The sequence below is a fragment of the Lissotriton helveticus genome, chromosome 5_1 (assembly GCF_964261635.1).
Source record: "Lissotriton helveticus chromosome 5_1, aLisHel1.1, whole genome shotgun sequence".
NCBI classification, from domain to species: Eukaryota; Metazoa; Chordata; class Amphibia; order Caudata; family Salamandridae; genus Lissotriton; species Lissotriton helveticus.
Genome location: NC_136065.1, coordinates 1,648,613,948 through 1,648,637,884, shown reverse-complemented (window position 1 = coordinate 1,648,637,884; position 23,937 = coordinate 1,648,613,948). Strand labels below are relative to the sequence as shown.

The 23,937-nt window shown below is 44.6% G+C and overlaps 24 non-coding genes across 24 annotated transcripts; 7 read left to right on the top strand and 17 right to left on the bottom strand.

Annotated features, from left to right (window-relative positions):
* Positions 1–743: 743 nt before the first annotated feature.
* Positions 744–825, bottom strand: TRNAS-GCU (transfer RNA serine (anticodon GCU)). Its single transcript has one exon. It is a non-coding gene; the product is annotated as a tRNA-Ser (tRNA).
* A 292-nt stretch (positions 826–1,117) lies between these two features.
* Positions 1,118–1,212, top strand: TRNAI-UAU (transfer RNA isoleucine (anticodon UAU)). Its single transcript has 2 exons — positions 1,118–1,155; positions 1,177–1,212. It is a non-coding gene; the product is annotated as a tRNA-Ile (tRNA).
* Positions 1,213–2,367: 1,155 nt separating this feature from the next.
* On the bottom strand, positions 2,368–2,439 carry TRNAT-UGU (transfer RNA threonine (anticodon UGU)). Its single transcript has one exon. It is a non-coding gene; the product is annotated as a tRNA-Thr (tRNA).
* Positions 2,440–3,555: 1,116 nt separating this feature from the next.
* On the bottom strand, positions 3,556–3,637 carry TRNAS-GCU (transfer RNA serine (anticodon GCU)). The gene has a single exon. It is a non-coding gene; the product is annotated as a tRNA-Ser (tRNA).
* Positions 3,638–3,929: 292 nt separating this feature from the next.
* TRNAI-UAU (transfer RNA isoleucine (anticodon UAU)) lies at positions 3,930–4,024 on the top strand. The gene is made up of 2 exons: positions 3,930–3,967; positions 3,989–4,024. It is a non-coding gene; the product is annotated as a tRNA-Ile (tRNA).
* A 1,169-nt stretch (positions 4,025–5,193) lies between these two features.
* Positions 5,194–5,265, bottom strand: TRNAT-UGU (transfer RNA threonine (anticodon UGU)). Its single transcript has one exon. It is a non-coding gene; the product is annotated as a tRNA-Thr (tRNA).
* A 1,116-nt stretch (positions 5,266–6,381) lies between these two features.
* Positions 6,382–6,463, bottom strand: TRNAS-GCU (transfer RNA serine (anticodon GCU)). The gene has a single exon. It is a non-coding gene; the product is annotated as a tRNA-Ser (tRNA).
* A 292-nt stretch (positions 6,464–6,755) lies between these two features.
* Positions 6,756–6,850, top strand: TRNAV-UAC (transfer RNA valine (anticodon UAC)). The gene is made up of 2 exons: positions 6,756–6,793; positions 6,815–6,850. It is a non-coding gene; the product is annotated as a tRNA-Val (tRNA).
* Positions 6,851–8,005: 1,155 nt separating this feature from the next.
* Positions 8,006–8,077, bottom strand: TRNAT-UGU (transfer RNA threonine (anticodon UGU)). The gene has a single exon. It is a non-coding gene; the product is annotated as a tRNA-Thr (tRNA).
* A 1,116-nt stretch (positions 8,078–9,193) lies between these two features.
* TRNAS-GCU (transfer RNA serine (anticodon GCU)) lies at positions 9,194–9,275 on the bottom strand. The gene has a single exon. It is a non-coding gene; the product is annotated as a tRNA-Ser (tRNA).
* Positions 9,276–9,567: 292 nt separating this feature from the next.
* On the top strand, positions 9,568–9,662 carry TRNAV-UAC (transfer RNA valine (anticodon UAC)). The gene is made up of 2 exons: positions 9,568–9,605; positions 9,627–9,662. It is a non-coding gene; the product is annotated as a tRNA-Val (tRNA).
* Positions 9,663–10,817: 1,155 nt separating this feature from the next.
* On the bottom strand, positions 10,818–10,889 carry TRNAT-UGU (transfer RNA threonine (anticodon UGU)). The gene has a single exon. It is a non-coding gene; the product is annotated as a tRNA-Thr (tRNA).
* Positions 10,890–11,930: 1,041 nt separating this feature from the next.
* TRNAT-UGU (transfer RNA threonine (anticodon UGU)) lies at positions 11,931–12,002 on the bottom strand. The gene has a single exon. It is a non-coding gene; the product is annotated as a tRNA-Thr (tRNA).
* A 1,116-nt stretch (positions 12,003–13,118) lies between these two features.
* On the bottom strand, positions 13,119–13,200 carry TRNAS-GCU (transfer RNA serine (anticodon GCU)). Its single transcript has one exon. It is a non-coding gene; the product is annotated as a tRNA-Ser (tRNA).
* Positions 13,201–13,492: 292 nt separating this feature from the next.
* TRNAI-UAU (transfer RNA isoleucine (anticodon UAU)) lies at positions 13,493–13,587 on the top strand. Its single transcript has 2 exons — positions 13,493–13,530; positions 13,552–13,587. It is a non-coding gene; the product is annotated as a tRNA-Ile (tRNA).
* Positions 13,588–14,756: 1,169 nt separating this feature from the next.
* On the bottom strand, positions 14,757–14,828 carry TRNAT-UGU (transfer RNA threonine (anticodon UGU)). The gene has a single exon. It is a non-coding gene; the product is annotated as a tRNA-Thr (tRNA).
* A 1,116-nt stretch (positions 14,829–15,944) lies between these two features.
* TRNAS-GCU (transfer RNA serine (anticodon GCU)) lies at positions 15,945–16,026 on the bottom strand. The gene has a single exon. It is a non-coding gene; the product is annotated as a tRNA-Ser (tRNA).
* Positions 16,027–16,318: 292 nt separating this feature from the next.
* TRNAI-UAU (transfer RNA isoleucine (anticodon UAU)) lies at positions 16,319–16,413 on the top strand. Its single transcript has 2 exons — positions 16,319–16,356; positions 16,378–16,413. It is a non-coding gene; the product is annotated as a tRNA-Ile (tRNA).
* A 1,169-nt stretch (positions 16,414–17,582) lies between these two features.
* On the bottom strand, positions 17,583–17,654 carry TRNAT-UGU (transfer RNA threonine (anticodon UGU)). Its single transcript has one exon. It is a non-coding gene; the product is annotated as a tRNA-Thr (tRNA).
* Positions 17,655–18,770: 1,116 nt separating this feature from the next.
* TRNAS-GCU (transfer RNA serine (anticodon GCU)) lies at positions 18,771–18,852 on the bottom strand. The gene has a single exon. It is a non-coding gene; the product is annotated as a tRNA-Ser (tRNA).
* Positions 18,853–19,144: 292 nt separating this feature from the next.
* On the top strand, positions 19,145–19,239 carry TRNAI-UAU (transfer RNA isoleucine (anticodon UAU)). The gene is made up of 2 exons: positions 19,145–19,182; positions 19,204–19,239. It is a non-coding gene; the product is annotated as a tRNA-Ile (tRNA).
* A 1,169-nt stretch (positions 19,240–20,408) lies between these two features.
* TRNAT-UGU (transfer RNA threonine (anticodon UGU)) lies at positions 20,409–20,480 on the bottom strand. The gene has a single exon. It is a non-coding gene; the product is annotated as a tRNA-Thr (tRNA).
* A 1,116-nt stretch (positions 20,481–21,596) lies between these two features.
* Positions 21,597–21,678, bottom strand: TRNAS-GCU (transfer RNA serine (anticodon GCU)). The gene has a single exon. It is a non-coding gene; the product is annotated as a tRNA-Ser (tRNA).
* Positions 21,679–23,226: 1,548 nt separating this feature from the next.
* On the bottom strand, positions 23,227–23,298 carry TRNAT-UGU (transfer RNA threonine (anticodon UGU)). Its single transcript has one exon. It is a non-coding gene; the product is annotated as a tRNA-Thr (tRNA).
* Positions 23,299–23,937: the final 639 nt, after the last annotated feature.

The following is a 23,937-nucleotide window of genomic DNA, read 5'->3' as shown; positions in this document are numbered from 1 at the left end:
CTGGGCGTCCGAATCGGCTACGCCCACGGAGTAGGCGTAGTGTTGCCTTCTACGCATTTTGCGTAGACAGCGTAGCCGGCAACACTACGCCCACTCCGTGGGCGTAGCCGATTCGGCCGCCACCCGCCTCCCTCCCGCCCTCCCCTACATACATTATTTAAGCAACTAACCTTAATAAAACAATTTTTAAAGCACTTACCATGTCCGGGGCTCTTCCGGGGCTCCCTCTTGGAATAGCGTCCCTTCCTGGATACCAATGCGCATGCGCGGCCTCCCGCGCATGCGCCTCCCGCGCATGGGCATTGGTATCCAGGACGACGCTATTCCAAGAGGGAGCCCCGGACGAGCCCCGGACACGGTAAGTGCTTTAAAATTGTTTTATTAAGGGTAGTTGCTTAAATAATGTATGTAGGGGAGAGCGGGAGGGAGGTGCGTAGTGGGGCTACGCGGAGTGCGGGAGTGGGCGTAGCTTCTCGCCCACTCCGCGTAGCTCCGCGGAGCCCCACTACGCCCACTACGACCAGGGTTAGTTAGAAGGCCAGGAGTGAGGGAAAGGCAATCCTCTGGACACTTCATGAAAGATCTAATTTCAATTAAGCACAAAACACTTCCCTTAATTTGACATAATTGCCAAAATGGAATAGTCAGTTGGGCCCTTCTAGTGGATTATGGCTGTGTCTTGAAAGAGAGTGTAATTGTACTACGAGACATGCCCACCTTCAAAAGAGTGTCTGATGGCGTTCCAACGAAGGTGGGATTCGAACCCACGCGTGCAGAGCACAATGGATTAGCAGTCCATCGCCTTAACCACTCGGCCACCTCGTCTGCCTTAGGTGACTATGTTTCATTTTTTAGGAAATTCTTACGATGTGCTAATTACAAATAATCATAAGTTTCTCCTAGACTGTGTCAGAACTGGCAAATATATGTGGTGTTCAATAGACAGAGCACATGATATAGCAGAATTATCAAATCTGTTCCATTAGGACTGTAGTTTTTAATAGTCATGATAACATGCTAGCATGTGAGTCGATCTTGCACAGTGAATAAGGGAGCAGTGCCAGTATCTACTTGGTCAGCTCTAGATGGCTCAACTGGGGAGGTATGAGAACAGTGAGCTCCAGTGGCGCAATCGGTTAGCGCGCGGTACTTATACAGCAGTACTTGCATTGAGGCATGCCGAGGTTGTGAGTTCGAGCCTCACCAGGAGCAGCTTACTGGTTTTTCATAAACCATTTCACTAAAAGTAAAGATTAAACTCAGGGGAAAGACGGCCCTTGCTAGAGAGTTTTTACTTCTTTTCAGGATCTGCGTGTCCGACTCTTCCAGGTGCAAATATCACAATCCTATTCGATGCTCCTTATAAACATTCCATGATGTGCCGTCTTGCATAGCATGCAAACACCACATCAGTGCATTTAAAAATACATTTGTAGAATAATAAATATGATGAAAACATTGTTGTCACGGGATAACCATATACTGAGGAGCTGCAAACAGTGCTGTATCAGCTACTTACAGTAAAATTTAACTGAAAGACATATCAAAAGAAGAGCGTCATCATATTAATGTTTCTAGTCAACATAAGAGTTGCACCATAGCAGCTTATGGTGCTTTCTGCTCAGATTGTGCCTCCAATCCCACATTGATTTTTTTTATTCTTTGCAGTTTAAAAAAACAATTCATGCTCAAAGTTAACTTTTTAAAACCATTCAACCTAATATATTTATTTCTCTAACTTGTGAATGTGGTCCATGTTCTCTTTTCCTCATCCCCATCACGATACTCCTTTTCCCGAAATCAGGTTCACTTCTTTATCCAACCCACCCATCCAAGGTCACCAAATCTATGAAGCGATTCTGCTTTTTCTCACATTCTCTCTATGTACAAGATACCTTGTATCATTTGAATGGACAGCAGGAGAGTCGGATATTTATGGTTAGTGGGGGTGGGGTTTTGAAGATTAACCTCATTTGCCTAAGAGCCGGGGCATCTGGGAGGAAAAGTATTTTAAGGGGGATGAAGTTCACATCTCCTTGGTGAAATTTCTAGATCCTTATTTCATCCTTTCTGTGGATGCAGACTCAGTCTGAACAGAGGTCATAGTCCTCGCTCTGACTTTCAAAGGAACTTCAAATATGCATGGCTTATTTAGCTTTGCCCGGCGGGGTGAGAATGGCGTTTGTCAGGCATTCGTCAGGCGATCGGAAGGGGTGAGGCCATAGTTTATGGTTCAATGGTTTTCATGAAGTCTTCTTGATACGATGAAAGCAGGAAAGGGAAGCTTGTCAATAAGCAAACTTAAGACAAGGTGTGACTCCTAGAAAGAATGACTTGGAAACAACATACAGAAACTCACATATAAAAAGGCCCTGATGAGGCTTGAACTCATGACCCCTGGTTTACAAGAACAGCGCTCTGCCACTGAGCTACAAGGCCAGCCTGCCTGCAGTATGTAAATCGCTTCATGTATTCTTACTGCGGTATGAAGATATCTATGATTTTGAGACTCTGTATGGAAATGCAGTTGCATTTGAATGTCTACATGCGTGCACAAATTGAAGAGCATGCTTAAGACACTTTTCTTGGAAGTAGGAAAAACTCCATTTTGATTTGAGAACATAAGAGTATTCACATTTATGACCATACTGATAGCTCTAGTTAGTATGTCCACAATCAGTGACAGATAGAGAACTCACTTATTAGAAGTGATCTGTCTCTGTGGGGCAGACATATGTCAACAGTCATACACTTGAGATGGCTGAAACTTTAGGAGTAAGAGCTGCTTTCTTATCAGTCTATCTATCCAAACTGGTTAGAAGTAACCCTGGGCGTCCGAATCGGCTACGCCCACGGAGTAGGTGTAGTGTTGCCTTCTACGCATTTTGCGTAGACAGCGTAGCCGGCAACACTACGCCCACTCCGTGTGCGTAGCCGATTCGGCCGCCACCCACCTCCCTCCCGCCCTCCCCTACATACATTATTTAAGCAACTAACCTTAATAAAACAATTTTTAAAGCACTTACCATGTCCGGGGCTCTTCCGGGGCTCCCTCTTGGAATAGCGTCCCTTCCTGGATACCAATGCGCATGCGCGGCCTCCCGCGCATGGGCATTGGTATCCAGGACGACGCTATTCCAAGAGGGAGCCCCGGACGAGCCCCGGACACGGTAAGTGCTTTAAAATTGTTTTATTAAGGGTAGTTGCTTAAATAATGTATGTAGGGGAGAGCGGGAGGGAGGTGCGTAGTGGGGCTACGCGGAGTGCGGGAGTGGGCGTAGCTTCTCGCCCACTCCGCGTAGCTCCGCGGAGCCCCACTACGCCCACTACGACCAGGGTTAGTTAGAAGGCCAGGAGTGAGGGAAAGGCAATCCTCTGGACACTTCATGAAAGATCTAATTTCAATTAAGCACAAAACACTTCCCTTAATTTGACATAATTGCCAAAATGGAATAGTCAGTTGGGCCCTTCTAGTGGATTATGGCTGTGTCTTGAAAGAGAGTGTAATTGTACTACGAGACATGCCCACCTTCAAAAGAGTGTCTGATGGCGTTCCGACGAAGGTGGGATTCGAACCCACGCGTGCAGAGCACAATGGATTAGCAGTCCATCGCCTTACCCACTCGGCCACCTCGTCTGCCTTAGGTGACTATGTGTCATTTTTTAGGAAATTCTTACGATGTGCTAATTACAAATAATCATAAGTTTCTCCTAGACTGTGTCAGAACTGGCAAATATATGTGGTGTTCAATAGACAGAGCACATGATATAGCAGAATTATCAAATCTGTTCCATTAGGACTGTAGTTTTTAATAGTCATGATAACATGCTAGCATGTGAGTCGATCTTGCACAGTGAATAAGGGAGCAGTGCCAGTATCTACTTGGTCAGCTCTAGATGGCTCAACTGGGGAGGTATGAGAACAGTGAGCTCCAGTGGTGCAATCGGTTAGCGCGCGGTACTTATACAGCAGTACTTGCATTGAGGCATGCCGAGGTTGTGAGTTCGAGCCTCACCTGGAGCAGCTTACTGGTTTTTCATAAACCATTTCACTAAAAGTAAAGATTAAACTCAGGGCAAAGACGACCCTTGCTAGAGAGTTTTTACTTCTTTTCAGGATCTGCGTGTCCGACTCTTCCAGGTGCAAATATCACAATCCTATTCGATGCTCCTTATAAACATTCCATGATGTGCCGTCTTGCATAGCATGCAAACACCACATCAGTGCATTTAAAAATACATTTGTAGAATAATAAATATGATGAAAACATTGTTGTCACGGGATAACCATATACTGAGGAGCTGCAAACAGTGCTGTATCAGCTACTTACAGTAAAATTTAACTGAAAGACATATCAAAAGAAGAGCGTCATCATATTAATGTTTCTAGTCAACATAAGAGTTGCACCATAGCAGCTTATGGTGCTTTCTGCTCAGATTGTGCCTCCAATCCCACATTGATTTTTTTTATTCTTTGCAGTTTAAAAAAACAATTCATGCTCAAAGTTAACTTTTTAAAACCATTCAACCTAATATATTTATTTCTCTAACTTGTGAATGTGGTCCATGTTCTCTTTTCCTCATCCCCATCACGATACTCCTTTTCCCGAAATCAGGTTCACTTCTTTATCCAGCCCACCCATCCAAGGTCACCAAATCTATGAAGCGATTCTGCTTTTTCTCACATTCTCTCTATGTACAAGATACCTTGTATCATTTGAATGGACAGCAGGAGAGTCGGATATTTATGGTTAGTGGGGGTGGGGTTTTGAAGATTAACCTCATTTGCCTAAGAGCCGGGGCATCTGGGAGGAAAAGTATTTTAAGGGGGATGAAGTTCACATCTCCTTGGTGAAATTTCTAGATCCTTATTTCATCCTTTCTGTGGATGCAGACTCAGTCTGAACAGAGGTCATAGTCCTCGCTCTGACTTTCAAAGGAACTTCAAATATGCATGGCTTATTTAGCTTTGCCCTGCAGGGCTTGCCCGTCGGGGTGAGAATGGCGTTTGTCAGGCGTTCGTCAGGCGATCGGAAGGGGTGAGGCCATAGTTTATGGTTCAATGGTTTTCATGAAGTCTTCTTGATACGATGAAAGCAGGAAAGGGAAGCTTGTCAATAAGCAAACTTAAGACAAGGTGTGACTCCTAGAAAGAATGACTTGGAAACAACATACAGAAACTCACATATAAAAAGGCCCTGATGAGGCTTGAACTCATGACCCCTGGTTTACAAGACCAGTGCTCTGCCACTGAGCTACAAGGCCAGCCTGCCTGCAATATGTAAATCGCTTCATGTATTCTTACTGCGGTATGAAGATATCTATGATTTTGAGACTCTGTATGGAAATGCAGTTGCATTTGAATGTCTACATGCGTGCACAAATTGAAGAGCATGCTTAAGACACTTTTCTTGGAAGTAGGAAAAACTCCATTTTGATTTGAGAACATAAGAGTATTCACATTTATGACCATACTGATAGCTCTAGTTAGTATGTCCACAATCAGTGACAGATAGAGAACTCACTTATTAGAAGTGATCTGTCTCTGTGGGGCAGACATATGTCAACAGTCATACACTTGAGATGGCTGAAACTTTAGGAGTAAGAGCTGCTTTCTTATCAGTCTATCTATCCAAACTGGTTAGAAGTAACCCTGGGCGTCCGAATCGCCCACGCCCACGGAGTAGGCGTAGTGTTGCCTTCTACGCATTTTGCGTAGACAGCGTAGCCGGCAACACTACGCCCACTCCGTGGGCGTAGCCGATTCGGCCGCCACCCGCCTCCCTCCCGCCCTCCCCTACATACATTATTTAAGCAACTAACCTTAATAAAACAATTTTTAAAGCACTTACCATGTCCGGGGCTCTTCCGGGGCTCCCTCTTGGAATAGCGTCCCTTCCTGGATACCAATGCGCATGCGCAGCCTCCCGCGCATGGGCATTGGTATCCAGGACGACGCTATTCCAAGAGGGAGCCCCGGACGAGCCCCGGACACGGTAAGTGCTTTAAAATTGTTTTATTAAGGGTAGTTGCTTAAATAATGTATGTAGGGGAGAGCGGGAGGGAGGTGCGTAGTGGGGCTACGCGGAGTGCGGTAGTGGGCGTAGCTTCTCGCCCACTCCGCGTAGCTCCGCGGAGCCCCACTACGCCCACTACGACCAGGGTTAGTTAGAAGGCCAGGAGTGAGGGAAAGGCAATCGTCTGGACACTTCATGAAAGATCTAATTTCAATTAAGCACAAAACACTTCCCTTAATTTGACATAATTGCCAAAATGGAATAGTCAGTTGGGCCCTTCTAGTGGATTATGGCTGTGTCTTGAAAGAGAGTGTAATTGTACTACGAGACATGCCCACCTTCAAAAGAGTGTCTGATGGCGTTCCGACGAAGGTGGGATTCGAACCCACGCGTGCAGAGCACAATGGATTAGCAGTCCATCGCCTTAACCACTGGGCCACCTCGTCTGCCTTAGGTGACTATGTTTCATTTTTTAGGAAATTCTTACGATGTGCTAATTACAAATAATCATAAGTTTCTCCTAGACTGTGTCAGAACTGGCAAATATATGTGGTGTTCAATAGACAGAGCACATGATATAGCAGAATTATCAAATCTGTTCCATTAGGACTGTAGTTTTTAATAGTCATGATAACATGCTAGCATGTGAGTCGATCTTGCACAGTGAATAAGGGAGCAGTGCCAGTATCTACTTGGTCAGCTCTAGATGGCTCAACTGGGGAGGTATGAGAACAGTGAGCTCCAGTGGCGCAATCGGTTAGCGTGCGGTACTTACACAGAAGTACTTGCATTGAGGCATGCCGAGGTTGTGAGTTTGAGCCTCACCTGGAGCAGCTTACTGGGTTTTCATAAACCATTTCACTAAAAGTAAAGTAGCTCTAGTAAAGCTAGAGAGTTTTTACTTCTTTTCAGGATCTGCGTGTCCGACTCTTCCAGGTGCAAATATCACAATCCTATTCGATGCTCCTTATAAACATTCCATGATGTGCCGTCTTGCATAGCATGCAAACACCACATCAGTGCATTTAAAAATACATTTGTAGAATAATAAATATGATGAAAACATTGTTGTCACGGGATAACCATATACTGAGGAGCTGCAAACAGTGCTGTATCAGCTACTTACAGTAAAATTTAACTGAAAGACATATCAAAAGAAGAGCGTCATCATATTAATGTTTCTAGTCAACATAAGAGTTGCACCATAGCAGCTTATGGTGCTTTCTGCTCAGATTGTGCCTCCAATCCCACATTGATTTTTTTTATTCTTTGCAGTTTAAAAAAACAATTCATGCTCAAAGTTAACTTTTTAAAACCATTCAACCTAATATATTTATTTCTCTAACTTGTGAATGTGGTCCATGTTCTCTTTTCCTCATCACCATCACGATACTCCTTTTCCCGAAATCAGGTTCACTTCTTTATCCAGCCCACCCATCCAAGGTCACCAAATCTATGAAGCGATTCTGCTTTTTCTCACATTCTCTCTATGTACAAGATACCTTGTATCATTTGAATGGACAGCAGGAGAGTCGGATATTTATGGTTAGTGGGGGTGGGGTTTTGAAGATTAACCTCATTTGCCTAAGAGCCGGGGCATCTGGGAGGAAAAGTATTTTAAGGGGGATGAAGTTCACATCTCCTTGGTGAAATTTCTAGATCCTTATTTCATCCTTTCTGTGGATGCAGACTCAGTCTGAACAGAGGTCATAGTCCTCGCTCTGACTTTCAAAGGAACTTCAAATATGCATGGCTTATTTAGCTTTGCCCGGCAGGGCTTGCCCGGCGGGGTGAAAATGGCGTTTGACAGGCGTTCGTCAGGCGATCGGAAGGGGTGAGGCGATAGTTTATGGTTCAATGGTTTTCATGAAGTCTTCTTGATACGATGAAAGCAGGAAAGGGAAGCTTGTCAATAAGCAAACTTAAGACAAGGTGTGACTCCTAGAAAGAATGACTTGGAAACAACATACAGAAACTCACATATAAAAAGGCCCTGATGAGGCTTGAACTCATGACCCCTGGTTTACAAGACCAGTGCTCTGCCAATGAGCTACAAGGCCAGCCTGCCTGCAGTATGTAAATCGCTTCATGTATTCTTACTGCGGTATGAAGATATCTATGATTTTGAGACTCTGTATGGAAATGCAGTTGCATTTGAATGTCTACATGCGTGCACAAATTGAAGAGCATGCTTAAGACACTTTTCTTGGAAGTAGGAAAAACTCCATTTTGATTTGAGAACATAAGAGTATTCACATTTATGACCATACTGATAGCTCTAGTTAGTATGTCCACAATCAGTGACAGATAGAGAACTCACTTATTAGAAGTGATCTGTCTCTGTGGGGCAGACATATGTCAACAGTCATACACTTGAGATGGCTGAAAATTTAGGAGTAAGAGCTGCTTTCTTATCAGTCTATCTATCCAAACTGGTTAGAAGTAACCCTGGGCGTCCGAATCGGCTACGCCCACGGAGTAGGCGTAGTGTTGCCTTCTACGCATTTTGCGTAGACAGCGTAGCCGGCAACACTACGCCCACTCCGTGGGCGTAGCCGATTCGGCCGCCACCCGCCTCCCTCCCGCCCTCCCCTACATACATTATTTAAGCAACTAACCTTAATAAAACAATTTTTAAAGCACTTACCATGTCCGGGGCTCTTCCGGGTCTCCCTCTTGGAATAGCGTCCCTTCCTGGATACCAATGCGCATGCGCGGCCTCCCGCGCATGGGCATTGGTATCCAGGACGACGCTATTCCAAGAGGGAGCCCCGGACGAGCCCCGGACACGGTAAGTGCTTTAAAATTGTTTTATTAAGGGTAGTTGCTTAAATAATGTATGTAGGGGAGAGCGGGAGGGAGGTGCGTAGTGGGGCTACGCGGAGTGCGGGAGTGGGCGTAGCTTCTCGCCCACTCCGCGTAGCTCCGCGGAGTCCCACTACGCCCACTACGACCAGGGTTAGTTAGAAGGCCAGGAGTGAGGGAAAGGCAATCGTCTGGACACTTCATGAAAGATCTAATTTCAATTAAGCACAAAACACTTCCCTTAATTTGACATAATTGCCAAAATGGAATAGTCAGTTGGGCCCTTCTAGTGGATTATGGCTGTGTCTTGAAAGAGAGTGTAATTGTACTACGAGACATGCCCACCTTCAAAAGAGTGTCTGATGGCATTCCGACGAAGGTGGGATTCGAACCCACGCGTGCAGAGCACAATGGATTAGCAGTCCATCGCCTTAACCACTCGGCCACCTCGTCTGCCTTAGGCGACTATGTTTCATTTTTTAGGAAATTCTTACGATGTGCTAATTACAAATAATCATAAGTTTCTCCTAGACTGTGTCAGAACTGGCAAATATATGTGGTGTTCAATAGACAGAGCACATGATATAGCAGAATTATCAAATCTGTTCCATTAGGACTGTAGTTTTTAATAGTCATGATAACATGCTAGCATGTGAGTCGATCTTGCACAGTGAATAAGGGAGCAGTGCCAGTATCTACTTGGTCAGCTCTAGATGGCTCAACTGGGGAGGTATGAGAACAGTGAGCTCCAGTGGCGCAATCGGTTAGCGTGCGGTACTTACACAGAAGTACTTGCATTGAGGCATGCCGAGGTTGTGAGTTTGAGCCTCACCTGGAGCAGCTTACTGGGTTTTCATAAACCATTTCACTAAAAGTAAAGTAGCTCTAGTAAAGCTAGAGAGTTTTTACTTCTTTTCAGGATCTGCGTGTCCGACTCTTCCAGGTGCAAATATCACAATCCTATTCGATGCTCCTTATAAACATTCCATGATGTGCCGTCTTGCATAGCATGCAAACACCACATCAGTGCATTTAAAAATACATTTGTAGAATAATAAATATGATGAAAACATTGTTGTCACGGGATAACCATATACTGAGGAGCTGCAAACAGTGCTGTATCAGCTACTTACAGTAAAATTTAACTGAAAGACATATCAAAAGAAGAGCGTCATCATATTAATGTTTCTAGTCAACATAAGAGTTGCACCATAGCAGCTTATGGTGCTTTCTGCTCAGATTGTGCCTCCAATCCCACATTGATTTTTTTTATTCTTTGCAGTTTAAAAAAACAATTCATGCTCAAAGTTAACTTTTTAAAACCATTCAACCTAATATATTTATTTCTCTAACTTGTGAATGTGGTCCATGTTCTCTTTTCCTCATCCCCATCACGATACTCCTTTTCCCGAAATCAGGTTCACTTCTTTATCCAGCCCACCCATCCAAGGTCACCAAATCTATGAAGCGATTCTGCTTTTTCTCACATTCTCTCTATGTACAAGATACCTTGTATCATTTGAATGGACAGCAGGAGAGTCGGATATTTATGGTTAGTGGGGGTGGGGTTTTGAAGATTAACCTCATTTGCCTAAGAGCCGGGGCATCTGGGAGGAAAAGTATTTTAAGGGGGATGAAGTTCACATCTCCTTGGTGAAATTTCTAGATCCTTATTTCATCCTTTCTGTGGATGCAGACTCAGTCTGAACAGAGGTCATAGTCCTCGCTCTGACTTTCAAAGGAACTTCAAATATGCATGGCTTATTTAGCTTTGCCCGGCAGGGCTTGCCCGGCGGGGTGAGAATGGCGTTTGTCAGGCATTCGTCAGGCGATCGGAAGGGGTGAGGCCATAGTTTATGGTTCAATGGTTTTCATGAAGTCTTCTTGATACGATGAAAGCAGGAAAGGGAAGCTTGTCAATAAGCAAACTTAAGACAAGGTGTGACTCCTAGAAAGAATGACTTGGAAACAACATACAGAAACTCACATGTAAAAAGGCCCTGATGAGGCTTGAACTCATGACCCCTGGTTTACAAGACCAGTGCTCTGCCACTGAGCTACAAGGCCAGCCTGCCTGCAGTATGTAAATCGCTTCATGTATTCTTACTGCGGTATGAAGATATCTATGATTTTGAGACTCTGTATGGAAATGCAGTTGCATTTGAATGTCTACATGCGTGCACAAATTGAAGAGCATGCTTAAGACACTTTTCTTGGAAGTAGGAAAAACTCCATTTTGATTTGAGAACATAAGAGTATTCACATTTATGACCATACTGATAGCTCTAGTTAGTATGTCCACAATCAGTGACAGATAGAGAACTCACTTATTAGAAGTGATCTGTCTCTGTGGGGCAGACATATGTCAACAGTCATACACTTGAGATGGCTGAAACTTTAGGAGTAAGAGCTGCTTTCTTATCAGTCTATCTATCCAAACTGGTTAGAAGTAACCCTGGGCGTCCGAATCGGCTACGCCCACGGAGTAGGCGTAGTGTTGCCTTCTACGCATTTTGCGTAGACAGCGTAGCCGGCAACACTACGCCCACTCCGTGGGCGTAGCCGATTCGGCCGCCACCCGCCTCCCTCCCGCCCTCCCCTACATACATTATTTAAGCAACTAACCTTAATAAAACAATTTTAAAAGCACTTACCATGTCCGGGGCTCTTCCGGGGCTCCCTCTTGGAATAGCGTCCCTTCCTGGATACCAATGCGCATGCGCGGCCTCCCGCGCATGGGCATTGGTATCCAGGACGACGAAGTTCACATCTCCTTGGTGAAATTTCTAGATCCTTATTTCATCCTTTCTGTGGATGCAGACTCAGTCTGAACAGAGGTCATAGTCCTCGCTCTGACTTTCAAAGGAACTTCAAATATGCATGGCTTATTTAGCTTTGCCCGGCAGGGCTTGCCCGGCGGGGTGAGAATGGCGTTTGTCAGGCGATCGGAAGGGGTGAGGCCATAGTTTATGGTTCAATGGTTTTCATGAAGTCTTCTTGATACGATGAAAGCAGGAAAGGGAAGCTTGTCAATAAGCAAACTTAAGACAAGGTGTGACTCCTAGAAAGAATGACTTGGAAACAACATACAGAAACTCACATATTAAAAGGCCCTGATGAGGCTTGAACTCATGACCCCTGGTTTACAAGACCAGTGCTCTGCCACTGAGCTACAAGGCCAGCCTGCCTGCAGTATGTAAATCGCTTCATGTATTCTTACTGCGGTATGAAGATATCTATGATTTTGAGACTCTGTATGGAAATGCAGTTGCATTTGAATGTCTACATGCGTGCACAAATTGAAGAGCATGCTTAAGACACTTTTCTTGGAAGTAGGAAAAACTCCATTTTGATTTGAGAACATAAGAGTATTCACATTTATGACCATACTGATAGCTCTAGTTAGTATGTCCACAATCAGTGACAGATAGAGAACTCACTTATTAGAAGTGATCTGTCTCTGTGGGGCAGACATATGTCAACAGTCATACACTTGAGATGGCTGAAACTTTAGGAGTAAGAGCTGCTTTCTTATCAGTCTATCTATCCAAACTGGTTAGAAGTAACCCTGGGCGTCCGAATCGGCTACGCCCACGGAGTAGGTGTAGTGTTGCCTTCTACGCATTTTGCGTAGACAGCGTAGCCGGCAACACTACGCCCACTCCGGGTGCGTAGCCGATTCGGCCGCCACCCGCCTCCCTCCCGCCCTCCCCTACATACATTATTTAAGCAACTAACCTTAATAAAACAATTTTTAAAGCACTTACCATGTCCGGGGCTCTTCCGGGGCTCCCTCTTGGAATAGCGTCCCTTCCTGGATACCAATGCGCATGCGCGGCCTCCCGCGCATGGGCATTGGTATCCAGGACGACGCTATTCCAAGAGGGAGCCCCGGACGAGCCCCGGACACGGTAAGTGCTTTAAAATTGTTTTATTAAGGGTAGTTGCTTAAATAATGTATGTAGGGGAGAGCGGGAGGGAGGTGCGTAGTGGGGCTATGCGGAGTGCGGGAGTGGGCGTAGCTTCTCGCCCACTCCGCGTAGCTCCGCGGAGCCCCACTACGCCCACTACGACCAGGGTTAGTTAGAAGGCCAGGAGTGAGGGAAAGGCAATCCTCTGGACACTTCATGAAAGATCTAATTTCAATTAAGCACAAAACACTTCCCTTAATTTGACATAATTGCCAAAATGGAATAGTCAGTTGGGCCCTTCTAGTGGATTATGGCTGTGTCTTGAAAGAGAGTGTAATTGTACTACGAGACATGCCCACCTTCAAAAGAGTGTCTGATGGCGTTCCGACGAAGGTGGGATTCGAACCCACGCGTGCAGAGCACAATGGATTAGCAGTCCATCGCCTTAACCACTCGGCCACCTCGTCTGCCTTAGGTGACTATGTTTCATTTTTTAGGAAATTCTTACGATGTGCTAATTACAAATAATCATAAGTTTCTCCTAGACTGTGTCAGAACTGGCAAATATATGTGGTGTTCAATAGACAGAGCACATGATATAGCAGAATTATCAAATCTGTTCCATTAGGACTGTAGTTTTTAATAGTCATGATAACATGCTAGCATGTGAGTCGATCTTGCACAGTGAATAAGGGAGCAGTGCCAGTATCTACTTGGTCAGCTCTAGATGGCTCAACTGGGGAGGTATGAGAACAGTGAGCTCCAGTGGCGCAATCGGTTAGCGCGCGGTACTTATACAGCAGTACTTGCATTGAGGCATGCCGAGGTTGTGAGTTCGAGCCTCACCTGGAGCAGCTTACTGGTTTTTCATAAACCATTTCACTAAAAGTAAAGATTAAACTCAGGGGAAAGACGGCCCTTGCTAGAGAGTTTTTACTTCTTTTCAGGATCTGCGTGTCCGACTCTTCCAGGTGCAAATATCACAATCCTATTCGATGCTCCTTATAAACATTCCATGATGTGCCGTCTTGCATAGCATGCAAACACCACATCAGTGCATTTAAAAATACATTTGTAGAATAATAAATATGATGAAAACATTGTTGTCACGGGATAACCATATACTGAGGAGCTGCAAACAGTGCTGTATCAGCTACTTACAGTAAAATTTAACTGAAAGACATATCAAAAGAAGAGCGTCATCATATTAATGTTTCTAGTCAACATAAGAGTTGCACCATAGCAGCTTATGGTGCTTTCTGCTCAGATTGTGCCTCCAATCCCACATTGATTTTTTTTATTCTTTGCAGTTTAAAAAAACAATTCATGCTCAAAGTTAACTTTTTAAAACCATTCAACCTAATATATTTATTTCTCTAACTTGTGAATGTGGTCCATGTTCTCTTTTCCTCATCCCCATCACGATACTCCTTTTCCCGAAATCAGGTTCACTTCTTTATCCAGCCCACCCATCCAAGGTCACCAAATCTATGAAGCGATTCTGCTTTTTCTCACATTCTCTCTATGTACAAGATACCTTGTATCATTTGAATGGACAGCAGGAGAGTCGGATATTTATGGTTAGTGGGGGTGGGGTTTTGAAGATTAACCTCATTTGCCTAAGAGCCGGGGCATCTGGGAGGAAAAGTATTTTAAGGGGGATGAAGTTCACATCTCCTTGGTGAAATTTCTAGATCCTTATTTCATCCTTTCTGTGGATGCAGACTCAGTCTGAACAGAGGTCATAGTCCTCGCTCTGACTTTCAAAGGAACTTCAAATATGCATGGCTTATTTAGCTTTGCCCGGCAGGGCTTGCCCGGCGGGGTGAGAATGGCGTTTGTCAGGCATTCGTCAGGCGATCGGAAGGGGTGAGGCCATAGTTTATGGTTCAATGGTTTTCATGAAGTCTTCTTGATACGATGAAAGCAGGAAAGGGAAGCTTGTCAATAAGCAAACTTAAGACAAGGTGTGACTCCTAGAAAGAATGACTTGGAAACAACATACAGAAACTCACATGTAAAAAGGCCCTGATGAGGCTTGAACTCATGACCCCTGGTTTACAAGACCAGTGCTCTGCCACTGAGCTACAAGGCCAGCCTGCCTGCAGTATGTAAATCGCTTCATGTATTCTTACTGCGGTATGAAGATATCTATGATTTTGAGACTCTGTATGGAAATGCAGTTGCATTTGAATGTCTACATGCGTGCACAAATTGAAGAGCATGCTTAAGACACTTTTCTTGGAAGTAGGAAAAACTCCATTTTGATTTGAGAACATAAGAGTATTCACATTTATGACCATACTGATAGCTCTAGTTAGTATGTCCACAATCAGTGACAGATAGAGAACTCACTTATTAGAAGTGATCTGTCTCTGTGGGGCAGACATATGTCAACAGTCATACACTTGAGATGGCTGAAACTTTAGGAGTAAGAGCTGCTTTCTTATCAGTCTATCTATCCAAACTGGTTAGAAGTAACCCTGGGCGTCCGAATCGGCTACGCCCACGGAGTAGGCGTAGTGTTGCCTTCTACGCATTTTGCGTAGACAGCGTAGCCGGCAACACTACGCCCACTCCGTGGGCGTAGCCGATTCGGCCGCCACCCGCCTCCCTCCCGCCCTCCCCTACATACATTATTTAAGCAACTAACCTTAATAAAACAATTTTTAAAGCACTTACCATGTCCGGGGCTCTTCCGGGGCTCCCTCTTGGAATAGCGTCCCTTCCTGGATACCAATGCGCATGCGCGGCCTCCCGCGCATGGGCATTGGTATCCAGGACGACGCTATTCCAAGAGGGAGCCCCGGACGAGCCCCGGACACGGTAAGTGCTTTAAAATTGTTTTATTAAGGGTAGTTGCTTAAATAATGTATGTAGGGGAGAGCGGGAGGGAGGTGCGTAGTGGGGCTACGCGGAGTGCGGGAGTGGGCGTAGCTTCTCGCCCACTCCGCGTAGCTCCGCGGAGCCCCACTACGCCCACTACGACCAGGGTTAGTTAGAAGGCCAGGAGTGAGGGAAAGGCAATCCTCTGGACACTTCATGAAAGATCTAATTTCAATTAAGCACAAAACACTTCCCTTAATTTGACATAATTGCCAAAATGGAATAGTCAGTTGGGCCCTTCTAGTGGATTATGGCTGTGTCTTGAAAGAGAGTGTAATTGTACTACGAGACATGCCCACCTTCAAAAGAGTGTCTGATGGCGTTCCGACGAAGGTGGGATTCGAACCCACGCGTGCAGAGCACAATGGATTAGCAGTCCATCGCCTTAACCACTCGGCCACCTCGTCTGCCGTAGGTGACTATGTTTCATTTTTTAGGAAATTCTTACGATGTGCTAATTACAAATAATCATAAGTTTCTCCTAGACTGTGTCAGAACTGGCAAATATATGTGGTGTTCAATAGACAGAGCACATGATATAGCAGAATTATCAAATCTGTTCCATTAGGACTGTAGTTTTTAATAGTCATGATAACATGCTAGCATGTGAGTCGATCTTGCACAGTGAATAAGGGAGCAGTGCCAGTATCTACTTGGTCAGCTCTAGATGGCTCAACTGGGGAGGTATGAGAACAGTGAGCTCCAGTGGCGCAATCGGTTAGCGCGCGGTACTTATACAGCAGTACTTGCATTGAGGCATGCCGAGGTTGTGAGTTCGAGCCTCACCAGGAGCAGCTTACTGGTTTTTCATAAACCATTTCACTAAAAGTAAAGATTAAACCCAGGGGAAAGACGGCCCTTGCTAGAGAGTTTTTACTTCTTTTCAGGATCTGCGTGTCCGACTCTTCCAGGTGCAAATATCACAATCCTATTCGATGCTCCTTATAAACATTCCATGATGTGCCGTCTTGCATAGCATGCAAACACCACATCAGTGCATTTAAAAATACATTTGTAGAATAATAAATATGATGAAAACATTGTTGTCACGGGATAACCATATACTGAGGAGCTGCAAACAGTGCTGTATCAGCTACTTACAGTAAAATTTAACTGAAAGACATATCAAAAGAAGAGCGTCATCATATTAATGTTTCTAGTCAACATAAGAGTTGCACCATAGCAGCTTATGGTGCTTTCTGCTCAGATTGTGCCTCCAATCCCACATTGATTTTTTTTATTCTTTGCAGTTTAAAAAAACAATTCATGCTCAAAGTTAACTTTTTAAAACCATTCAACCTAATATATTTATTTCTCTAACTTGTGAATGTGGTCCATGTTCTCTTTTCCTCATCCCCATCACGATACTCCTTTTCCCAAAATCAGGTTCACTTCTTTATCCAGCCCACCCATCCAAGGTCACCAAATCTATGAAGCGATTCTGCTTTTTCTCACATTCTCTCTATGTACAAGATACCTTGTATCATTTGAATGGACAGCAGGAGAGTCGGATATTTATGGTTAGTGGGGGTGGGGTTTTGAAGATTAACCTCATTTGCCTAAGAGCCGGGGCATCTGGGAGGAAAAGTATTTTAAGGGGGATGAAGTTCACATCTCCTTGGTGAAATTTCTAGATCCTTATTTCATCCTTTCTGTGGATGCAGACTCAGTCTGAACAGAGGTCATAGTCCTCGCTCTGACTTTCAAAGGAACTTCAAATATGCATGGCTTATTTAGCTTTGCCCGGCAGGGCTTGCCCGGCGGGGTGAGAATGGCGTTTGTCAGGCATTCGTCAGGCGATCGGAAGGGGTGAGGCCATAGTTTATGGTTCAATGGTTTTCATGAAGTCTTCTTGATACGATGAAAGCAGGAAAGGGAAGCTTGTCAATAAGCAAACTTAAGACAAGGTGTGACTCCTAGAAAGAATGACTTGGAAACAACATACAGAAACTCACATATAAAAAGGCCCTGATGAGGCTTGAACTCATGACCCCTGGTTTACAAGACCAGTGCTCTGCCACTGAGCTACAAGGCCAGCCTGCCTGCAGTATGTAAATCGCTTCATGTATTCTTACTGCGGTATGAAGATATCTATGATTTTGAGACTCTGTATGGAAATGCAGTTGCATTTGAATGTCTACATGCGTGCACAAATTGAAGAGCATGCTTAAGACACTTTTCTTGGAAGTAGGAAAAACTCCATTTTGATTTGAGAACATAAGAGTATTCACATTTATGACCATACTGATAGCTCTAGTTAGTATGTCCACAATCAGTGACAGATAGAGAACTCACTTATTAGAAGTGATCTGTCTCTGTGGGGCAGACATATGTCAACAGTCATACACTTGAGATGGCTGAAACTTTAGGAGTAAGAGCTGCTTTCTTATCAGTCTATCTATCCAAACTGGTTAGAAGTAACCCTGGGCGTCCGAATCGGCTACGCCCACGGAGTAGGCGTAGTGTTGCCTTCTACGCATTTTGCGTAGACAGCGTAGCCGGCAACACTACGCCCACTCCGTGGGCGTAGCCGATTCGGCCGCCACCCGCCTCCCTCCCGCCCTCCCCTACATACATTATTTAAGCAACTAACCTTAATAAAACAATTTTTAAAGCACTTACCATGTCCGGGGCTCTTCCGGGGCTCCCTCTTGGAATAGCGTCCCTTCCTGGATACCAATGCGCATGCGCGGCCTCCCGCGCATGGGCATTGGTATCCAGGACGACGCTATTCCAAGAGGGAGCCCCGGACGAGCCCCGGACACGGTAAGTGCTTTAAAATTGTTTTATTAAGGGTAGTTGCTTAAATAATGTATGTAGGGGAGAGCGGGAGGGAGGTGCGTAGTGGGGCTACGCGGAGTGCGGGAGTGGGCGTAGCTTCTCGCCCACTCCGCGTAGCTCCGCGGAGCCCCACTACGCCCACTACGACCAGGGTTAGTTAGAAGGCCAGGAGTGAGGGAAAGGCAATCCTCTGGACACTTCATGAAAGATCTAATTTCAATTAAGCACAAAACACTTCCCTTAATTTGACATAATTGCCAAAATGGAATAGTCAGTTGGGCCCTTCTAGTGGATTATGGCTGTGTCTTGAAAGAGAGTGTAATTGTACTACGAGACATGCCCACCTTCAAAAGAGTGTCTGATGGCGTTCCGACGAAGGTGGGATTCGAACCCACGCGTGCAGAGCACAATGGATTAGCAGTCCATCGCCTTAACCACTCGGCCACCTCGTCTGCCTTAGGTGACTATGTTTCATTTTTTAGGAAATTCTTACGATGTGCTAATTACAAATAATCATAAGTTTCTCCTAGACTGTGTCAGAACTGGCAAATATATGTGGTGTTCAATAGACAGAGCACATGATATAGCAGAATTATCAAATCTGTTCCATTAGGACTGTAGTTTTTAATAGTCATGATAACATGCTAGCATGTGAGTCGATCTTGCACAGTGAATAAGGGAGCAGTGCCAGTATCTACTTGGTCAGCTCTAGATGGCTCAACTGGGGAGGTATGAGAACAGTGAGCTCCAGTGGCGCAATCGGTTAGCGCGCGGTACTTATACAGCAGTACTTGCATTGAGGCATGCCGAGGTTGTGAGTTCGAGCCTCACCAGGAGCAGCTTACTGGTTTTTCATAAACCATTTCACTAAAAGTAAAGATTAAACCCAGGGGAAAGACGGCCCTTGCTAGAGAGTTTTTACTTCTTTTCAGGATCTGCGTGTCCGACTCTTCCAGGTGCAAATATCACAATCCTATTCGATGCTCCTTATAAACATTCCATGATGTGCCGTCTTGCATAGCATGCAAACACCACATCAGTGCATTTAAAAATACATTTGTAGAATAATAAATATGATGAAAACATTGTTGTCACGGGATAACCATATACTGAGGAGCTGCAAACAGTGCTGTATCAGCTACTTACAGTAAAATTTAACTGAAAGACATATCAAAAGAAGAGCGTCATCATATTAATGTTTCTAGTCAACATAAGAGTTGCACCATAGCAGCTTATGGTGCTTTCTGCTCAGATTGTGCCTCCAATCCCACATTGATTTTTTTTATTCTTTGCAGTTTAAAAAAACAATTCATGCTCAAAGTTAACTTTTTAAAACCATTCAACCTAATATATTTATTTCTCTAACTTGTGAATGTGGTCCATGTTCTCTTTTCCTCATCCCCATCACGATACTCCTTTTCCCAAAATCAGGTTCACTTCTTTATCCAGCCCACCCATCCAAGGTCACCAAATCTATGAAGCGATTCTGCTTTTTCTCACATTCTCTCTATGTACAAGATACCTTGTATCATTTGAATGGACAGCAGGAGAGTCGGATATTTATGGTTAGTGGGGGTGGGGTTTTGAAGATTAACCTCATTTGCCTAAGAGCCGGGGCATCTGGGAGGAAAAGTATTTTAAGGGGGATGAAGTTCACATCTCCTTGGTGAAATTTCTAGATCCTTATTTCATCCTTTCTGTGGATGCAGACTCAGTCTGAACAGAGGTCATAGTCCTCGCTCTGACTTTCAAAGGAACTTCAAATATGCATGGCTTATTTAGCTTTGCCCGGCAGGGCTTGCCCGGCGGGGTGAGAATGGCGTTTGTCAGGCATTCGTCAGGCGATCGGAAGGGGTGAGGCCATAGTTTATGGTTCAATGGTTTTCATGAAGTCTTCTTGATACGATGAAAGCAGGAAAGGGAAGCTTGTCAATAAGCAAACTTAAGACAAGGTGTGACTCCTAGAAAGAATGACTTGGAAACAACATACAGAAACTCACATATAAAAAGGCCCTGATGAGGCTTGAACTCATGACCCCTGGTTTACAAGACCAGTGCTCTGCCACTGAGCTACAAGGCCAGCCTGCCTGCAGTATGTAAATCGCTTCATGTATTCTTACTGCGGTATGAAGATATCTATGATTTTGAGACTCTGTATGGAAATGCAGTTGCATTTGAATGTCTACATGCGTGCACAAATTGAAGAGCATGCTTAAGACACTTTTCTTGGAAGTAGGAAAAACTCCATTTTGATTTGAGAACATAAGAGTATTCACATTTATGACCATACTGATAGCTCTAGTTAGTATGTCCACAATCAGTGACAGATAGAGAACTCACTTATTAGAAGTGATCTGTCTCTGTGGGGCAGACATATGTCAACAGTCATACACTTGAGATGGCTGAAACTTTAGGAGTAAGAGCTGCTTTCTTATCAGTCTATCTATCCAAACTGGTTAGAAGTAACCCTGGGCGTCCGAATCGGCTACGCCCACGGAGTAGGTGTAGTGTTGCCTTCTACGCATTTTGCGTAGACAGCGTAGCCGGCAACACTACGCCCACTCCGTGTGCGTAGCCGATTCGGCCGCCACCCACCTCCCTCCCGCCCTCCCCTACATACATTATTTAAGCAACTAACCTTAATAAAACAATTTTTAAAGCACTTACCATGTCCGGGGCTCTTCCGGGGCTCCCTCTTGGAATAGCGTCCCTTCCTGGATACCAATGCGCATGCGCGGCCTCCCGCGCATGGGCATTGGTATCTAGGATGACGCTATTCCAAGAGGGAGCCCCGGACGAGCCCTGGACACGGTAAGTGCTTTAAAATTGTTTTATTAAGGGTAGTTGCTTAAATAATGTATGTAGGGGAGAGCGGGAGGGAGGTGCGTAGTGGGGCTACGCGGAGTGCGGGAGTGGGCGTAGCTTCTCGCCCACTCCGCGTAGCTCCGCGGAGCCCCACTACGCCCACTACGACCAGGGTTAGTTAGAAGGCCAGCAGTGAGGGAAAGGCAATCCTCTGGACACTTCATGAAAGATCTAATTTCAATTAAGCACAAAACACTTCCCTTAATTTGACATAATTGCCAAAATGGAATAGTCAGTTGGGCCCTTCTAGTGGATTATGGCTGTGTCTTGAAAGAGAGTGTAATTGTACTACGAGACATGCCCACCTTCAAAAGAGTGTCTGATGGCGTTCCGACGAAGGTGGGATTTGAACCCACGCGTGCAGAGCACAATGGATTAGCAGTCCATCGCCTTAACCACTCGGCCACCTCGTCTGCCTTAGGTGACTATGTTTCATTTTTTAGGAAATTCTTACGATGTGCTAATTACAAATAATCATAAGTTTCTCCTAGACTGTGTCAGAACTGGCAAATATATGTGGTGTTCAATAGACAGAGCACATGATATAGCAGAATTATCAAATCTGTTCCATTAGGACTGTAGTTTTTAATAGTCATGATAACATGCTAGCATGTGAGTCGATCTTACACAGTGAATAAGGGAGCAGTGCCAGTATCTACTTGGTCAGCTCTAGATGGCTCAACTGGGGAGGTATGAGAACAGTGAGCTCCAGTGGCGCAATGCGCGTTACTTATACAGCAGTACTTGCATTGAGGCATGCCGAGGTTGTGAGTTCGAGCCTCACCTGGAGCAGCTCACTGGTTTTTCATAAACCATTTCACTAAAAGTAAAGATTAAACTCAGGGGAAAGACGGCCCTTGCTAGAGAGTTTTTACTTCTTTTCAGGATCTGCGTGTCCGACTCTTCCAGGTGCAAATATCACAATCCTACTCGATGCTCCTTATAAACATTCCATGATGTGCCGTCTTGCATAGCATGCAAACACCACATCAGTGCATTTAAAAATACATTTGTAGAATAATAAATATGATGAAAACATTGTTGTCACGGGATAACCATATACTGAGGAGCTGCAAACAGTGCTGTATCAGCTACTTACAGTAAAATTTAACTGAAAGACATATCAAAAGAAGAGCGTCATCATATTAATGTTTCTAGTCAACATAAGAGTTGCACCATAGCAGCTTATGGTGCTTTCTGCTCAGATTGTGCCTCCAATCCCACATTGATTTTTTTTATTCTTTGCAGTTTAAAAAAACAATTCATGCTCAAAGTTAACTTTTTAAAACCATTCAACCTAATATATTTATTTCTCTAACTTGTGAATGTGGTCCATGTTCTCTTTTCCTCATCCCCATCACGATACTCCTTTTCCCGAAATCAGGTTCACTTCTTTATCCAGCCCACCCATCCAAGGTCACCAAATCTATGAAGCGATTCTGCTTTTTCTCACATTCTCTCTATGTACAAGATACCTTGTATCATTTGAATGGACAGCAGGAGAGTCGGATATTTATGGTTAGTGGGGGTGGGGTTTTGAAGATTAACCTCATTTGCCTAAGAGCCGGGGCATCTGGGAGGAAAAGTATTTTAAGGGGGATGAAGTTCACATCTCCTTGGTGAAATTTCTAGATCCTTATTTCATCCTTTCTGTGGATGCAGACTCAGTCTGAACAGAGGTCATAGTCCTCGCTCTGACTTTCAAAGGAACTTCAAATATGCATGGCTTATTTAGCTTTGCCCTGCAGGGCTTGCCCGTCGGGGTGAGAATGGCGTTTGTCAGGCGTTCGTCAGGCGATCGGAAGGGGTGAGGCCATAGTTTATGGTTCAATGGTTTTCATGAAGTCTTCTTGATACGATGAAAGCAGGAAAGGGAAGCTTGTCAATAAGCAAACTTAAGACAAGGTGTGACTCCTAGAAAGAATGACTTGGAAACAACATACAGAAACTCACATATAAAAAGGCCCTGATGAGGCTTGAACTCATGACCCCTGGTTTACAAGACCAGTGCTCTGCCACTGAGCTACAAGGCCAGCCTGCCTGCAGTATGTAAATCGCTTCATGTATTCTTACTGCGGTATGAAGATATCTATGATTTTGAGACTGTATGGAAATGCAGTTGCATTTGAATGTCTACATGCGTGCACAAATTGAAGAGCATGCTTAAGACACTTTTCTTGGAAGTAGGAAAAACTCCATTTTGATTTGAGAACATAAGAGTATTCACATTTATGACCATACTGATAGCTCTAGTTAGTATGTCCACAATCAGTGACAGATAGAGAACTCACTTATTAGAAGTGATCTGTCTCTGTGGGGCAGACATATGTCAACAGTCATACACTTGAGATGGCTGAAACTTTAGGAGTAAGAGCTGCTTTCTTATCAGTCTATCTATCCAAACTGGTTAGAAGTAACCCTGGGCGTCCGAATCGCCCACGCCCACGGAGTAGGCGTAGTGTTGCCTTCTACGCATTTTGCGTAGACAGCGTAGCCGGCAACACTACGCCCACTCCGTGGGCGTAGCCGATTCGGCCGCCACCCGCCTCCCTCCCGCCCTCCCCTACATACATTATTTAAGCAACTAACCTTAATAAAACAATTTTTAAAGCACTTACCATGTCCGGGGCTCTTCCGGGGCTCCCTCTTGGAATAGCGTCCCTTCCTGGATA